At 39.1% G+C, this 13,614-nt stretch overlaps 1 protein-coding gene across 1 annotated transcript in view; it reads left to right on the top strand.

Moving 5' to 3' along the window:
* Positions 1-11,599: 11,599 nt before the first annotated feature.
* The window catches only part of LIN54 (lin-54 DREAM MuvB core complex component), an 87,219-nt gene continuing 85,204 nt past the window's right edge, over positions 11,600-13,614 (top strand). Inside the window, exon 1 of the mRNA XM_031943392.1 lies at positions 11,600-11,713. The gene's annotated coding sequence lies outside the window, so the exon portion shown is untranslated. The remainder of the gene's footprint in view (positions 11,714-13,614) is intronic.

Below are 13,614 nucleotides of genomic sequence, written 5' to 3'. Positions count from 1 at the left end.
TTTGATTTCTTTATTGCTGTTTTAATTAACACACTCGCACCAGCTTATGACAAATAACGCTCAATCGTTACTTGTTTCTATTTGCACCTTCCCTGTGATTATCATTTGAGTGCTGCAGTAGTTGAGGTCTACATCACGCAGAGGAGATGGGGCCAGGGAATGAGGTCACCCCATCGCTTGCAAACACTGAAAATGACTTCATCAGCAGTCCTTTCCACCTGGACTCAGAGATTGCCGCGCAGCGCGCGCGTGCTGTACCACCACCCCCACCCCCACCCCACCCCCACCGACCCGCACAGAAGAGATCCTAAGAAAGAGCCTATTAAAACTCTTTACTCGGGATTTGTATTGTTGTGCAAAAAATACCCCAAATATGCCCTGCCAAGTGTACTAATGAAATGTGGGATAGGCTTTTTAAAGTATATATAATATACCAATAAAATTTGTTATAAAAAAGACCCAAAAAGTTCTTTTTTTACTAGAGAGGAGTAAAAATAAGCAAAAAAAGAAATTGTGTCCCCAAAATCTTGGTGCAGTTTTATACCATTAAAGGTGTATAAAAAGACTGAATAATATATAATACATATGTATGCATAATTATTGTATTTCACGTTGCAGTAAATACAGTTGAGGAGGCTGGGATTTAGACAAATTAAAAGGCTTGTCCAAGGTCACATAGGCAGCAAATAGTAGAAGAGAGAGCCAGATCCTCCTGGTCTAATTGCAGTGCTCCTCCAGATATAATGGATAAAGCACTCAAGTCTGGAATCAGTAAGACATGAGTTCAAAACTAGCCTCAAACACTAGCTGGGTAGGTCACTTGTCCTTTTTCTGTCTCCATTTCTTCCTCTATAAAATGGGGATAATAATAACACCTTCCTTCCTATGGTTGTTGTGTGGATCAAATGAGATAATAATCATAAAGTGCTTAGCCCAGTACAGGGCACATAGTAAGAATGTAATAAATATTTATTTACTAGTGAGTCACTATTCCATACACAAACCAGAGTTCTTGACTTGACAATTCAGTGAATTGCTACTGAGAAGGTCAAAAGCTATCTATGTAATGAGTGTCCAGCCTCAGACAATTTACTAGCTGTGTGACCCTGGACAAGTCACCTTACTGTTTGCCTCAGTTTTCCTCATCTGTAAAACGAGCCAAAGACGGTAGTAGCAAACCACTCCAATATCTCTGCCAAGAAAATTCCAAATGGGGTTATGAAGAATTGGATAGGAGTGAAAAACAACTCAACAACAACAATGGGAATTTGGTAGTGTGCATAAGTTGGAATCACCCACACAGAAAGGACCAGCTTCTGGAGGTCAGGAGAACTGACCCATGTGTGGACATTTTGCAATGATCCCCCAGAAAATTGTGTATAGCATCTTTTCACTGGCTGCGTAGCTAGGTCTGCATTTTTCTATATCAACAAACTCTTTCTGGTATTTATATCTAAGGAATGACTTGCTCCCTCTCACTAAGTGGAGGTGGTAAGGAGGGGCCAGGGCAGGGAAAGCCTGAGGGCTACCCCCCTCATCTCTCTTTTTAGGCTATATGGTCTGTGATAAATGAAAAAATCAAGAGACAGTTTCCAAGTTATTAATAATCGCTTTATTAATTAGGTTAGCTAATAATTGATGATTGATGGTCATGGTTTCTCTCAATAATCAAAGACAAAGACCTGCCAAGACTGGAAACCTTAATATACTTTTGGAAAAGGAGATGCCCCTGACAGGTGAAAATCAATATTGTTTGGTGAACAATTAATGAGGAGGTAGACAAGAGTTTTCAACTCTTCCTCTGAGAAGATGAGTTGATCATAAGATTCAGCAGGCTCCAGAAATTTGGTCAAAGGAATTCCTCTCCACCCAGATCACTCTGGTTGGTTCTCTCCCTCATGAGCTGGGTCATTCTAAACTCAAAGGGAGGGGTGGAAGGACACAGGCTCACTTCTTTGGAATAGGGATTCACTTATTAGATTTTATTTACACTTTAAATAGAAATAAAGTCTCCTAGTTGGGAGATTGTTCCAGGAGTATGCTCCTGGAGGATTTGGGCAATCTCATCAATCAGCCACATTCTTCAGAGACTGACTTACAGGGGTTTGGTCCTAAATAAGGAAATAAAGAAGGAAAAAACCTCAGGTCTCAAGAAACAGGCTTGGGAATTTGTCCTTTTTTGTGAGTATCCTTTTCAGCTCCAAGTGCAAAAGACTCATTGCCTAGAGCTCAAGCTGTGAGGATCTCAGAGCCCAGGATTTGAGGCCAAATGCCATAACCAACAAGGATAATCTAAGCAGCCATAATGCTAACCTAGGTGGGCTTTGGACTTGAATCTGGAGGAACTAATGCTAGCTAGATAGGAAATGAGTTAAGACATGAGTCTATTCCCCTTCTTGGGAGACTTGTGGTATAGAGACATTTTCCCCAAGATGTTTAAGGAAATGTGTGTGTGTTGGTTGTTATGATATCTCTGCAGTAAATATTCCTTTGTCTTTAATGTTAAGTGGCTAAAAGGAATTAGAGTACTAGTCACTGAATCTCTAAAAAATCCCTTTGAAAAAAAAAGATTCTTAGAAGGGGCTCAAACTGATATATGGAGAACAAAACCCTACAAACCTTTGCAAGATACTGGAAAACTTGAGGGCCCTATGGATCCAAATAGAGGAATGAGACATCCCCTGTTCTCAAGAAGCTCACATTCTAAAACAGGGGTGATAACATATGTTGTAAGATAAAGCCTAGTGGTCTTGAGACCACACTGATGGAATTCTCTTAAGTTTGTAATTCATGGAATCTATTTAGGGAAACCATTGCTAAGAAATCCAGGAAAATCATAGAAAAATGCTGGCAGTAATATTTTAAAGTTAATACAGCTGTGCATCCAAAAATAATACCAATTTATCTTTTCTTCCTGCCCCTGTGTACCTTAAAAATCCCCTGTGTACCTTGAACCTTGATATGTAAATCATCCAGCTCCAGTCAGCCACCAAGATCAAAGTTTAAGTATCCCTTTCTCAGAAGGATAGGAGTATATACTACCCTTCCCTGAAAGGCCATCTCCTTTTCCTCTGAGCATGTTGATCCTTTGGGACCAAGCTTTCCCACATGAATGGACCACTTGAATGCCCCTATGCCTCAGTGTTTCCCAACTCTGTGCCACTCTTATGTGAGTTTTATTCTGTGCTAAGAATATGTCTGACATGTATATTAGGACCTTTTCTCCCCTTCTTTTTCCCTTCCCCCTCTTCCCTATTCTTTCTTTCTTTCTTTCTTTTTTTTTTTTTTTTTTTTTTTTTTTTTTTTTTGCTGAGGCAATTGGGGTTAAATGACTTGCCCATGGTCACACAGCTAGGAAGTATTAAGTGTCTGACATCAGACTTGAACTCAGGTCCTCCTGACTATAGGGCTGGTGCTCTATCCACTTCACCACCTAGCTGCTCCACTTATACATATTTTTGAAGAATCATTTTCCTAAAGCTAGCTTCCTTCAACCAGTTTCTTTCACACTGGAAAAGGTAGACTGAAGATTCGCTTCTATTAATTTGAATTAATCAAGACTCCCATCTTTTCTTATTCTGATGGTATCCTAATTAAGTCTAGGCTTAGGGAAATGACTTAATCAAGATCTTTGTCCAGTGGCTGCCTTAAATCTCTCTTTGGTTTCAGTTAATCAAAGCATTAATGAAGTTCTACCTTATCCCATTGATGCAGCTAGATGGCTAGGTGGATAAAGCACAAGGCCTGGAGTTAGGAAGAGATGAGTTCAAATCCAGTTTCAGATACTGACTAGCTGTGTGACCTGGTTAAGTTACTTAATCCTCATATGTAAAATGGGGACACAATGCAAAAAGAAATGGCAAACCTTCCCAGTGTCTTAACTAATACAATCCTTCATGTAGTCATACATAACCTAGGGTATGGTATACAAAGAAAGCCAAAAGATAGCACCTTCTTAGATCTAACATTGAGGGGAGATTGGGAAAGGCTGGGACTTTATTTATTTATTTATTTATTTTTATTTAATAGCCTTTTATTTACAGGTTATATGTATGAGTAACTTTACAGCATTAACAATTGCTAAACCTCTTGTTCCAATTTTTCACCTCTTATCCCCCACCCCCTCCCCCAGATGGCAGGATGACCAGTAGATGTTAAATATATTAAAATATAAATTAGATACACAATAAGTATACATGACCAAACTGTTATTTTGCTGTACAAAAAGAATCAGACTCTGAAATATTGTACAATTAGCTTGTGAAGGAAATCAAAAATGCAGGTGGGCATAAATATAGGGATTGGGAATTCAATGTAATGGTTTTTAGTCATCACACAGAGTTCTTTCTCTAGGCGTAGCTGGTTCAGTTCATTACTGCTCCATTGGAAATGATTTGGTTGATCTCATTGCTGAGGATGGCCCAGGTCCATCAGAACTGGTCATCATATAGTATTGTTGTTGAAGTATATAATGATCTCCTGGTCCTACTCATTTCACTCAGCATCAGTTTGTGTAAGTCTCTCCAGGCCTGGGAAAGGCTGGAACTTTAGCTGAGATTTGAAGGAAGCCAGGAAACAGAGAAGAACTAGACAGTTCCAAGCATTGGGGAAATCGATGAAAACACTCAGGGTTGAGATTTAAACTCTTTTGTTGCAAGTAGGCCATTGTCACTGGATTGTAGAAAACTTGGATCAATTTGACAGTTAAATGGAGATTGTACTAGAAGAAAGAGTAACAATAGGAAGAAAGAGAGGAGGACTCTCTCCTCTCTTGGAGGAAAGATAATGAATTCAATTTTGGAATGTTGAGCTTAAAATGTCCACTAAACCACCCAATCTGAGATTCTCAATAGACCACTGAAGATCCTAAACTGGAAGTCAGCCCAGAGGTTAGGTCAAGACAAAAAAAAAAAATCTGAAAATCATTTTCATAGAAGTAATAGATGAATTCATGAGAGCTGATGAGATCACCAAATAAAATAGTATAAATGGAGAAAAGAAGAGGTCCCAGAGCCGAGCCTTGGGGCACATGCTTTGTTAGTATATATAACCTGGATGAAGATCCAGCAAAGGAGAAGATGGGTAGTAGAGAGGAGTGTCATGAAAACCCAGAGTGCAGACAGTATTAGGGAAAAGAGATAGATTGACAGTGGCAAAGGTTACAGAGAGGTAAAAAAAAGATGAAAATTAAGAAAAGTCATTACATTTGTCAGTTATAAGATCATTTGTAATTTTGGAGAGAGCAGTTTCATTTGAATAAAGAGTTCAGAAGCTATATATAATAAGTTCAGCAGAGTATAAAAAGAAAGGAAGTGGAAGAACTGTAAATATAACACAAAATATTATTATAGTTGTCACCAAATTTGGAGTTCTCTGCATTTTATTTTAATACATCAAGTGCAACAAGTCAATAAGATGACAAGATCAATTCTAGCTGCTATAACTATATGCCAAGAGGTTTGAAGCATGACTTGGATAATGTGAAAGGTTAGATTAGAAGGAATAAAGAAAATTAGAAGTAGAGACAAAAAAAATCTAGCATTCAGACATATTTGAGTCACCAAACCTCCAGTCTCCCAAATAGTAATCTATTAGAAAAGGCAGAACTGTCTGAGATCACGGTGGTTGTTTAGGGCAACTGGAACTTGGAAATCAACTGATCAGTAAGGAGATAGTCTGCTCCCCTAAACCACAGCTATTAAAAAATAGACAAATATTACCAAAAAATGCTGACTTTTTTTTTTTTTTTTTTTTGTCTAAATTTGCTGATTACAACTATACTGCTCATTTGGAGCGTGTCTTTCTTATCCATGGTTCAACCCTCAATGAACCTTATAGATTCTCATTTGTAATGCTTGCACACACTGTAACTGTGATTGGCCAGAAAGTTCATTGATTTTCTCTTCGAGATCAAATATTTCCATTATTTCAGGAGCATTTGTGAATAGATTAGGCTCTCTGATCTCCTACAGATCATCCATCCCTCCCAGGTTTCTTATGTCACTCTAGATTCCCACAATGACACTATGGAACTGAATATTATTCTGTGAGTGGAAATACTTCCATTCTGAGGATCTCTGGGCATAACTATGACAATAGCTCTTGAAGGGATTCTTGATTCTTTATTTAAACTGTCAGGTCAATATTGAGAAGTAAGATACAAAAAGAACAGATAGGAATAAGAGGGAACACTAGGTAATAAGGATTTATATAGGAGAGTAGCAAGGTGGTACAGCAGTTAGAGCATTGGCCTGGGCAAGTCATTTAAATCCCAGTTGCCTCTAAAAAAATAAGGATTTATATAGCATGTACTAGTGCCAGGAAGTTTTATCATTTTATCCTTATAACTACCTGGTGAGGCAGGTGCTATGATGATCAAAATTTTGCAATTGAGTAAATTGCATTTGAGTAAAAAGTTGAATAAATTTGAGGCAAACAGGGGTTAAGTAACTTGTCCAGTAAATGTCTGAAGCCAAATTTGAAATTAGGTCTTCCTGATTCCAGGCCCAGGGCTCTATCCATTGATTCTAAGTCATCTAATAAGTTCCAAGGATGGTCATTCAAGAAATTCTGGGCCCCAGGGCATTCTTGGTCCCATTGGAATGCCTAAGATAATGATCTCATTCATTAATGAGGAGAGGAGAGTTTTCAAATAAGTGCCTGATGAAGAAATGATGTGGATCCTCTCCCAAACCCATCTGTTGTTGATGTGATTAGGTTCCTGTCATAAATAAGATCAATTATTTTCTTTCCTTCTTTTTCAAATAATTTTTTGTTGCTGGCTTTTTATCTTTTCTTTCTTTCTTCTTTTTTTTTTAATAGAAAAAGAAGAAAAGAGAGTCCAAGATTTGTAGTTCACTCACAGTTGGTGGATATAATAGAAATGAAGGGTCAGCAAAGAATACTGAGGGATGATCAGCCTGGAAGAGAACCCAGAAAGGTTAGAAGAGAAGGTAGGCAATAGCATCAAAATCCTGACCTGTAGAGAGGAAGGATGACGACTGCAGAAAGACATTAGGTTTGTCTATTAAGAGATATTTTATTGCTTTGGGGAAAGTATCTCTCCAAAGAGCTGGATGATAAGATCAGAAGCCAGATTGCAGAGAGTGTAGAAGAGAGCATGGGAAGACATGTAGAGCCTCGAACTTTTCTTTTTTAAGGAATTTAGCTGAGAATTGGAGAAAAGATATAAGAGGAGAATAATACAGCTGGTGCAGTGATTATTCTCATTCCTCTTTCTATTTTTCTGTGAGTGTTATTGTCTCTTCTTGGACTATCCTTGATCAGTCCAAATCTTACCCATGCTAGAAAACCTCAAATACAATGGAAAGGATATAGGATTCAAAAATAGAAGGACTTAGGTTTGAATGCTGCTTCTGCTGCATCTCAGTGATTGTGGTCAGGTCATTTAATTTGGGGGGGGGGTTATGTTTTTTCATTAAAGAAAAAAGAAGGTTGGGTTATATGATTGCTGAGCTCATTTATAGTTTTAAATAAATGATTCTTGGCTACAAGGCACCAAGCATTTATTCAGTGCTTATGATGTGCTGGACACTGTTCTAAGTACTAGAGATTCAAACAGAAGCAAAAAGGTAGTCCTTGCCTTCAAGGAATTTAGCTTTCAATAGAGGAAGAAGGTAGAAGATATCTGACTCTTCAGCAGGGAAAGGGAGGGGGAAAGAGGGCATGGATCCAAGTCCAGAAAGGCAGAAGCAGAGCCAGGATAAGAATGAAGGTTGACTGACTTTGGCTCCTCCTCACAATGGAGGCCTTTTCTCAGTAGAGGGATGTTCTAAAGGAGAAGACTTCGGGGTTGTCCTAGGATGAGGGATCCATTCTAGGTGAGATGGCTGCTGAAGAATGTTGGCAAAATCCAGAGAAACTGAAGCAGAGGCCGGAGGCTCTTGATCCAGCTTTCCAGACTTAGTTCAAGCTCATTATGACTCCATGAAACCTTTTCTGAATCCTCCATTTCTCTCTAATTTCTCCTGCTCTGAATGCCTAGGACATTCATAATCTGTAACATATATTAATATTACTTTGCCAATGTGTAGACTTGTAAGTTGAGACCCCAAGGTTCCTCTTTTCTTATTATTAGTGATCTGGAATATTCTTTCATATGGTCATTTGTAGTTTGCTGTTCTTTTGAGAATTTTCATATTCTTTGACCAGTTACCTTTGACCAGTTGATGGCAGGTGTCAAATTGGATAGAACATCAGCCCAGGAGTCAGGAGGACCTGAGTTCAAATACAGTCTCAGACACTTACTAGTTATGTGTGTGATCTTGGGCAAGTCGCTTAATCCTGTTTGTCTCAGTTTCCTCATCTGTAAAATAAGTAGGAGCAGGAAATATCAAACCAGTCTTGTATCTTTGCCAAGAGAACTCCCAAAATGGGGTCATGGCATTAGATTGAAGTGATTCAATAACAATATGACCAAAAGCCATTCCCTACTTGATGGTCATAGCAATTAGACATTGCATAATAGCACCATTCTATATAAAATAAAAATACAATAACTTTTCTGGTTTTTATTACATCAGCATAATATAATGTAATATAAGATAATACAATATCATAACAACATATTTTATACTGTTTTGGTTTTTGATTCACATGTGTATATTCTGACTTCTTAAAATTGATTATAAATTACTTTAAGGTAAGCATCATATTTTATATTTCTTCTATAGTCTGCTCAGTAACATATATTAGTGGATCGAATAATTAATCTTTGCTGTGAATTTATTTCCTCACTTATTAGACTAGGTAAAAACTACCTTCTATTATATATCTATGCCTTTTCCCCCTCTTTTAATCACCATCTCCAATTTTTCTTCTTTTCAGTCTGACATATTTACAATCCTATAGCAGAGCTCTCATTATGTCACTTCCCTACCTGGTATACACTCCACCCTTAGAATCCCCTTCTTCTTTGAAAGCTTATGTCAGGTACCAGCTTTTTATTCAAGAACCAGCCTGAACCGTTGGCCCTGTTGTTATTACTGTCCTCAATGGAAATTACTTTGTATATAGGTTGTGTTTCTTTTTCTATGACTCCTGAGAGATTGCAAACTTCTTGACGAAAGGAGTGGTCATATTTTTATATTTGTATCCCCAGTCCTTAGAGTCTGGCACATAATAGGTATTTATAGAATGAATGAAAATGTATTGAAATTCATACTATTTTATAATTATATATATATATATATTATAATTATGTGAAATAAATATCAAATTTTTTCTAGCACAATGGAAAAATGCAGTGCAAATTTGAAATAATGAGATGCCTTCAAGGGATCCTTTATTCAAACTATTCAGGACCTAGCTCTATGTGAAAATGAAAAGCATTGCATATATTGCAGGCAAAAGAATGTCCTTCAGATAACTGTCACTTATATAATCTTGAACAAATCAGTTAACATCTCTAGACCTCAGTTTCCTCATGTGTAAAATGGAAGCAGTTAAATGAAGCTGTGAAATCAACAAAGTCTGAGTTTGTGTCCTGTCTCAGATATTTATGTGGTTCTGGGCAAGTCATTTAATAGTTTTGTCTCAGTTTCTTTTCCTGTAAAAAGGGGATGATATTTGCACCATAGGGTTGTTCTGAGGACAATAGGTCTCAGTTTCCCTATCTGTAACAGAGGCAACTGGGTGGGACAATAAACCTGAAATCAAAAGATGGGAGTCAAAAGATTGGAATTCAAATTGTGTCTCAAGACACTTAATAGTTGTGTAACACTGGGTAAGTCTCTTAGTGTCCTCATCAGTGTTTTTCCTCTGTAAAATGGGGATAATACTTATTTCCCAAACTGCTGTGAGGACCATGTGATACATGAAAATATATGTAAAGCACTTTATAAACTTTAAAGTGCTATTTTTAAATAATAGCTCTTTATTTTCAAAATACATGCAAAGTTAGTTTTCAACATTCACCCTTGCAAAACCTTATGTTCAAAATTCCCCCCCCCCTTCCTTCCTCCTCTCCCCTAGACAGCAAATAATTCAATATAGGTTGAACATGTGCAATTCCTCTCTATATATTTCCACACTTATCCTGCTGCACACACACACACACACACAAAAATCAGATCAAAAAAAGGAAAAAGAAGTCAGAAAGAAAAAAAAGCAAGCAAACAAGAACAAAAGTGAAAATACTATGTTATGATCCACTTTCATTCTTTATAATCCTCTTTCTTGATGCTAATGACTCTTTCCATCACAAGTCTTTTGGAACTGGCCTGAATCATCTCATTGTTGAAAAGAGCCACATCCATCAAAGTTAATCACCGGATAATATTGTTGCTGTGTACAATGTTCTCTTGTTCTATTCACTTTACTTAGCATCAGTTCATGTAAGTCTCTCCAGTTCTCACTGATTGTTTCTTCCTGCTGATTATTTCTTATAGAACAATAATATTCCATAATATTCATATAAATATTCAAATAAATAGCCATTCTCCAACTGAAGGGCACCCACTCAGTTTCTAGTTCTTTGCCAGCACAAAAAAGGCTGCCAGAAACATTTTTTGCAATGCAGGTCCCTTTCCCTTCTTTAGTATCTCTTTGGGGTACAAGCCTCGTAGAAACACTGCTGAATCAAAGGGTATGCACAGTTTGATAGTTTTTTGGGCATAGCTCCAAATTACTCTCCAGAATGGTTGAATCAGTTCACAACTTTATCAATAATGCATTAGTTTCCCAGTTTTCCCACATCCCCTCCATCATTTATCATCTTTCTCTTTCATCTTAATCTGAGAAGAATGAAATGATACCTCAGAACTTATTTGCATTTCTCTGATTAATAGTGATTTAGAGCATTTTTTCATATGACTAGAAATGGCTTTAATTTCTTTGTCTGAAAAACTTGTCTGTTCATATTCTTTGACCATTTAGCCCAATTGGAAAATGACATATTTTTTGTAAATTTGAGTCAATTCTCTATATATTTTAGAAATGAGGCCTTCATCAGAATACTTGGATGTAAAAATGTTTTCCCCCAGTTTTTTGCTCCCCTTCTGATCTTTTTTTTGCACAAATATTTATTTGCATAAAAAATTGCAAAAGAAAATTCGCATAAAAAATAAAGTTCTATTATTGTTAATAAAATGAATGAGGGTGGATTAGATTGACATTCCAGCTGTTCCCTATCTACGACTCCAAGTCTCTTTGATCTTTCTGGCAGGCGGATTCTTTTTTCCTCCCGTCCAATCAGTTTAGGGACTAGAAAACCCTGCTAAGAAGCATTTATTACTATTAATCAACCCTCCCCACTCTCTCATGTCAATAGCTGAGCTATCTGACAGTGGGAAGGACGACAGCCGGGGAAGACTTCCTTAAAAGGAAATGGGGGGGAATAGGAATGGTCTCTTCCAGCGGGATCTTTACCTCCTCTTACCCCCATGGAACGTTCCGTTTGAAAGCTCCAGGGCACGTTCCTCGTCACGTGGTGACCCCACGCCCAGCGTATTGACGATGCTACGGTCGGGTTGCCAAGGGAGGGAAACGGCGGCGAGGGAAGGGAGGGGGAAATCGCGGGGGGAGGGTTCAGCCTATTATGGGATGCGGCGGTGGAATGGCGCTGGGCGCGTGATTTTGAACAAACCCGGGTCTGTGTTTCGCAGGCGCCGCCGCCGCCGCCGCCGCGGCTGCCGGGAGCGGAGGGAGAGCGGGGCGAGGAGGAGGCGGCGGCGCCGCCGGCTGTGGTGGGGGGGTGAGTGTCAGCCACCGGTGGGGGGGGAGATTGTGCGGGAGGGGGGAACGAAGGAGGGGGAGCCCCCGAGGCAGCCGGGGGAAGGGGGGGAGGATGGCGCGCTGGAGGTGTGTGTGTGTGGGGGGGGGGCGAGCTGTCAGTGGAGGGCTGCTGCCATCGCGTCTGCGCGGTCTCCCGGACCGGGCGGGGCAGGGCAGCGGCGTGGCGCGGCGCAGCGCAGAGTTGAACTGCTCGGAGCCCGCTCGGGGGAGGGGGACCCACAACCCGCCCTGCGCTCCGGCCCCTTTGTGTGCCACGACTCCCCTCCCCCCACCCGGGGCCGGGCCGGCTCTTATCTCTCCCCGACTTAAAGCTCTTGCCTAGTCAGCCGAGAAGTGACAACCCAGAGTAAAGTTTGGGAAAAGAAACACTCCTTATTGGGCGCGAGCGTAGCAGCGAACCTGGAACGAGGGTCCCCTACTGAGGATCTTAGGGGCACGTAGCCCCATCCTTTTCCCCCAAAGCCAAGAGCGCTGTTAGGAGCCCCCAAACTGCGACTGTCTCTTACCTGAAGAAGTTGTGCCCGCCAAAAGGGGAATGACAGCTGGTAGCAGCCCCTCCCTGCTCCGCCCAGTTTCTCTATTCCCCCCTTCCCCCACTGTCTGCACTTCGGAAGGCCTGGGTACTACTGAATGGCTAACTTTGGAACCTCCTAATCGCAAGCAATAAAAATTATAATAAAACTAACATTCGTATAGTGCTTACAACGTGCCAGGCACTGTGCTAAACATTTTGCATTTTATACACAAACTCACATGTATATATGTTGTATGTAGACATATATTCACTCAGATATAAAATAGCTAAATAATGTTTACTTATATGTCAGGCACTATGCTAAATGCTTTACACACACACATACACATATAATGGCTATCATTTATATACGGCCTACTATGTATCAGGCATTATATACGAATATACATATATGTTTATGTATGTGTCAACACATAAAATAGCATTGTGCTCATTGTTTTCCAATTTATATACACACACATACAGACATAATTTATAATGCTTACTATATGCCAGGCACTATACTAAGAGATTTATTATGTACTTATAATAGCTAACATTTATATAGTGCTGTCTCTGTGCCAGGCATTATCCTAAGGGCTTAATAATTTTATGTGTCTATATTCATGCATATCTATGCCTATATACACTTATGTACTTTAATACATATAGTATGAAAGCATTTATACATACAAAGCACCTGTCATGTGTCAGGTGCTAGTAATTCTAAGACATTTCTACTAAATGTTGTAATTAAACATAGTTTTCCTTTAATTTGTTGATCATCTCTCAATTTATCCCGTCTAGATTTTGTAAGAACAACGTTGTTTTCATATTGTCTCCCCAGTGAGACTGGGAACTCCTTGAAGCTAGAGACTTTTTGCCTTTAGATTCCCTATCCTTAGAACAAGGCTTGGTTCCTAGTAGGTACTTGTTTGGGCTAGAGACTCAAGAATGTTTCATTGTATATGAATAGGATTGTAAATCCTATTGTGACTGCTTTCAGTGAGAGGCTAATTATGGGAATTGACATAATAAAGAGAATTTGTATATTTCAGTGTATCAGTACAAGTTAGAACTTGATACTTATGGAAATGTTTGTCAATTAAAACTCAGGACAAATTCGCCCCCCCCCCCCCTTTTTTTTTAAACAATGTTAACAGTTACATTCTAGCTACTGGATCAGATGGCAACTAGGTTTACAATTTTTTTGAGGTTCTAAGCACACCGAGGATTGGAACAGTAGGCCGTAGTTTTATGTGTAGAAATGAATAAGTAAACGGAAATGGACTGGAGACTTTGATCATTTGAAACGTGAAGTATGCATTTTAAAAATAGGACTTTGG

The sequence above is a fragment of the Sarcophilus harrisii genome, chromosome 6 (assembly GCF_902635505.1).
Source record: "Sarcophilus harrisii chromosome 6, mSarHar1.11, whole genome shotgun sequence".
Taxonomy (NCBI): Eukaryota; Metazoa; Chordata; class Mammalia; order Dasyuromorphia; family Dasyuridae; genus Sarcophilus; species Sarcophilus harrisii.
This window is presented reverse-complemented; position numbering and strand designations above follow the sequence as displayed.